The sequence below is a fragment of the Parus major genome, chromosome 1, assembly GCF_001522545.3.
Source record: "Parus major isolate Abel chromosome 1, Parus_major1.1, whole genome shotgun sequence".
Classification (NCBI taxonomy): Eukaryota; Metazoa; Chordata; class Aves; order Passeriformes; family Paridae; genus Parus; species Parus major.
Window position 1 is genome coordinate 101,838,230 of NC_031768.1, and position 5,136 is coordinate 101,843,365.

General features: G+C 45.0%; 1 non-coding gene across 1 annotated transcript; it reads left to right on the plus strand.

The window, feature by feature from the left end:
- Positions 1 to 3,860: 3,860 nt before the first annotated feature.
- Positions 3,861 to 4,054, plus strand: LOC117245353. Its single transcript, XR_004499985.1, has one exon. It is a non-coding gene; the product is annotated as a U2 spliceosomal RNA (small nuclear RNA).
- The last annotated feature ends 1,082 nt before the right edge of the window (positions 4,055 to 5,136 follow it).

The window sequence follows — 5,136 nt, forward strand, 5'->3', positions numbered from 1 at the left end:
TCCACACAATATTGTACTTCTCTCCTTCAAATAAATTACCCTCTGCAGCGTATTGTGATGTGTGCACCAGTCCTATGGCCCAAATTAAACATTATCTACCTGTATACATGTATCCAAAAATGATCACAGGATCACAGTGTTCTTTGGTGGGAAATGAATCTCCAATCCACTTTCTGGTAGGCCAGAAAATCACTGTAGCCAGCAGCCTTCCCTTACCCCTACAGAGACACTGGGATGACACTAAAACACTGGGATAGCTAGGGCTGCTCAACCTGGAGAAGAGAAAGTTCCAGGCAGGCCTTAGAGCCCCTGTCAGTGCCTAAAGGGGTCCAAGACCTAGAGAGGGACTTTGGACAAGGGCCTGGAGTGACAGAACAAGGGGGAATGGCTTCCCACTGCCAGAGGGCAGGGTTAGGTGGGATATTGGGAAGAAATTCCTCCCTGTGAGGATGGTGAGGTCCTGGCACAGATTTCCCAGAGAAGCTGTGGCTGCCCCATCCCTAAAAGTGTCCAAGGGCAGGTTGAATGTGGCTTGGAGCAACATAGGTTAGTGAAAGGTGTCCCTGCCCATGGCAGGGTGGTTAGAACAAGATGTTCTTGAAGATCTCTTTGTACCCAAACCATTTGCTGATTCTGTGGAAACAGCATTGCTCCCTTTCCCTGCAGCACATCCCTGGTGGTTGTCCCCAGGAGCAGTCGGGGGATTACTGATGGGCTACTGGGTAGATGGAAGTGCTGCTGAATGATGATCCTGGGTGAAGAAAGGCCACAATGCTATGGGTGCTCAATGCACAGAAGAATGCACGTCTTCTTCTAAACCATGCACTTCTCCTGGATGTCCTGGATGGGCAGAGTGATGGAGCAGAGACCATACCTATGACACCCCGACATGAGCAGACAGAAAACCTTTCAGGTACATCTCTATGGTGGTGAACCACAGAGGCTCTCCACACCTGCTACCCCATCTGAGGCACAAAGCAGGACAGAACTCTTCACACCCAGTTCTGTTGTAAGGGCAGCTCCTGATAGGCTAGGTTTGTGGTGGGGATAACTTTCTTCACACACCAATCTGCTACTGAATAGCAGGTAAGATTTCCATCACAACAGGTCTTCTGCAGGTTTGGAACAGAAATGTCACCCTGAGAATTAAACCTTCTAATCTTGTTTTCATAGTTTCTAGCCACTTTCCCAGGGAAGTAACTATAAACATAGATGTTTATACATTCCATTAAAGAAATGTCTTTTGATGGACGTTTCTCACAACCAGTGTGGTTGGGAAGGTGGTAACCTAACTATCCAATCCCTGGCCATTGCTGAAAATCTATAAATACTGAAACCACAGAATAAACTGCTCTCTTTTTCCTATCACACATTGAGCTGTGTCTGTGTGAATCATTTTGTGTCCAACAGAGACACAGAAACAACAAAATGATGTGGTGGTTATACTCTGCTAGGTAATTCTCAGAGTTGAAAAAAGTGTGTTGATTAACTCAAAGGAAAAAAATTTATTAATTGCAAAGAGGGTGGTAAAATAGCTATCAGACCTTTTTAGGGGGATTAAAAACATCTTTTCAATGAAAAAAGAAAATCTACTCTTTTTTTGTTTGCTTCTATTCAACTGTTCTGAGTTCTTCTCTTCTAATTTCCTATATATATAAAAAAAGAGTTTATCACTGGTGGGAAATGGATAGCATGATAGCTTCATGGAGAAGGAAAGAGGTGTTGTTCATCAAGCTCTTTTATTTCTTAGAGAAAAAGACAGTGTGAAGGAGAAAGAGAGAGCAGAAAAGAGAAACTCATCATACACCTTTTGACCTCCCAGACTTGAGTAATACTCTGGGTTTCCCCTATGGAATAAGCCTCCCATCCAATCCCAGACTGGCACAGAACAAATCAACAAACAAAACACAAAAACTCTAGCACATTTTAATTGTGCTTTAGATTACCTTTGAGCATTGCTATCTTGACTGTGTGTCTTCTCACATTTTCCAGCTAGTTACTTATTTAAATTATTGTACTTATATATGGAGGGTTTTTCCAACAATAATTGAAGACCCTCTCACAAGAGTCCCAGGTAGGTCCCAAGGGTCTGGGGAAGAAATGATACCCACCTGCTGCCTCCCTATGTCTTTATTTATGGTAAACTTTGAGGAGTTGGGCTGAAACCAAGCACCAGGCTGATACCTGACACCAGCACTGTGCCAGACTCTGGCTGATTTACACTTTACACTTTGATTTTGGAGCAAAGCCAAATGGAAATACAACTGTATCAGGAGAAGGAGCTGGCACTGCAGAATATGGATGTATGCAATCAGCCAGTATGTGAATGGAGGCAGTCCATTTCAGAGCAATAATTTCACTCCTCCTGTACCTTCTTTATTTTCCATTTTAACAGAAAGACCTCCTGTAGCTGCTACCTGCTGTTAAAAACTTCACATTTCTCGAGGTCATTGACACACAGAATGTGAAAGATCTGCCTCTAAGCTTGGATCTCAATTACCCTACTGCAAACCTTGAGTGATGACAAGTGCCTCACAGCTGATAATGTAGTACTTTATATTCTGAAGGAGTCTTTAAATGTTGTTGGCACCAGAGACTTGCTTCAGTTTGTGTTGCTGGTTGCTGGAGGTGGGAGTTTGGTTCCAGGCAGCTGATGTTGCTGTCATGGAAGCATCTTAGTCTGGGGCAAGAAAGGCCAAAATGCTGCTTGAGTTGCATCCAAAATTTCTCATTAATTGGTCCCATCCCAGCAAGGGACAGAATTTGACATTGTATGAACAGTCCCAAATATAAGCAGTAGGAGAACTGAAGTGTCTTTACTGTAGCTTTTTCCTTTCACAAGCTCCAGGCTAAGAAATAACAATACAGTGATAAGTACTGTCACCAGCTGGGTCACCTGCATGCCTCTATCCACTCTTTGAGGGAACCATGCAAAAAGAAAGGACAGATTTGGTCTGCTGGGGCTAGCCAAGTGTAGTTTCTTGTCGCTGATGTTGGAGACAGGCAAGTGGCAGAATACACCGAAGTTCATGGGACAACAGCCAAACTTCATCATTGAGCACCCTCTTTTACAGGGGCTTTGAATTTCCCATGCTTACATACATGATTGGTTGGGTTCTTAGCACTGTTACAAATAGCTCAGCACAATTTATTAATTCATTAGGGACAAGGGACAAGCAAGCAGCGCGGTGCACGCGGGGAGTCTCCGCTCCACCAACACATCCACTTTAACCCCTGGTCACTGCCTCTTTTATAGGCAGTTTCTTCTTGGGCTGTGTCATGCCTTCTGTGCTGGGGTACAAGTCCAGGTGAGCCCAAACATGTTGGCTATCTCCCCAGCAGCAGTGGCTGTGAGCCCCCACCAGGTCTGGACAGAGCTCCAACATGTGGCCAGGTTACAAGCAAGCAGGTAACAGCAGCAAAAAGTTTTTACATGTTCACACAAGCCTGCTGCTTACACATAAATAGTGGGTACAATTCATAATTAAAGCCATTACATAGTGGCAAAAATACATAACAGCAAAAGCTAGCAATTCACAGAAAAGGGATTTAAACAAAAATAATGAAATCTTGTATTTTCCTCTGTCTCATGTCCATGTTTTACTTTAATATCAGTATTCCTGTTTATACTGATCCCATGGTGTGTTTCCATAATGACACGAATCACTGTGCAACATCTCACAGCACTGCCCAGCTCACTGGCCAATGATATGTCTGCATTTATGACTGAATGGGATTGATTGGGGTCCCCTGTTTGAGTTCAAAACCAGTCTATCCTTGTCTGGAGATCCTTACCTGGGGATGTATTTACTCCTCTAACAAACTTAGGCTGGCCAAGTTAGCATGGTGTTATGGCAAATTTACCTGTGCAGCTTACAGACCAGCTGTAGCTGTCACAGTATCTGATCATAAAAATTTAATATCCAATATGCCCTTGATGAGAGGATTTTATATTAAACAGATTTTGGGGCATGGGAGTTGGAGCTGGATCTTGCTCTCTCTGCTTCGTGCATTGCCCCAGTATTGCAGCAGCTCTGGGAATGGTGCACTGATAGGTTTGAGTTGCACCAAAAGAGAGGTGGCTCAGAAGGTCAAAGAAGGTGAATCTTTCCCTTTACTCTGCCCTCATGAGACCCTGCCTGGAGTTCTGCACCCAGCTCTGGGGTCTCCAACATAAGAATGAGATGGACATGTTAGAGCAGATCCAGAGCAGGGACACAGATATGCTCCAAGGGCTGGAGCACCTCTGCTCTGGAGCTGGGTGAGCTGGGGGTGTTCAGCCCAGAGAAGAGAAGGTGCCAGGGAGAGCTTAGAGCTTCCAGTGATGAAGTGGGGCTTATAAAAGAGGGACAGCAGCTTTTTGATATGGGCATAAAGTGATAGGAAAGAGGGAAATTATTTTAAACTAAAAAGGAGTAATTTTGGATTAAATGTTAGGAAGAAATTCTTCCCTGTAAGGGTGGTGAGGCCCTGGCACAGGTTGCCCAGAAGAGCTGTGGCTGCCCTATCCCTGGAATTTTCACGGCCAGGTTGGACAGGTCTTGGAGAGACCTGGTTCTAGTGGAAGATGTCCCTGCCTATGGCAGGGGGTTTGGAATGAGATGGTCTCTAAAGTCCCCTCCAACCCTACAGCATTCTATGACCCCAAGTAATGCACATGTATGGCAAATACAGAGAACACCTTCAGCTGCCTGCTGACAAGCTGGTCCTGGATTCTTTGCCCTTTGGCAGCAGCTAAAGCCAACCAGGCAACAGGAAGAAAGCTGGCAGGAACTGCATACCACATTTACAAAAGGCTTTCTGAGGTTCCACAAGGAGTTGCCTTGGTCACAACAGGCTCTACTGGGTCCTGCACTATCCATCAGCACTGCAGGAGGTCTGGGTTCTTGGTGTGTTGGTGTGAAATGTCAGGCTGCATTCAGGATGAGATGGCCCAAAGCATGCCACTGCAGTACTGCCAGGATCGCGAGGTGTGTTGACTGGCTCTGCAGATTAATTAATGTGCTGTGAAATGGCTGGTGGCAGTGCTGAATGCTGATCCTCAGCAGAGGCAATTCGATATTCAGGAGGTTCAGCCTGGATGAGATTTGCCATGCACAGTCCCAAATACAGCCTTCATAATACAAAAGCAAATAG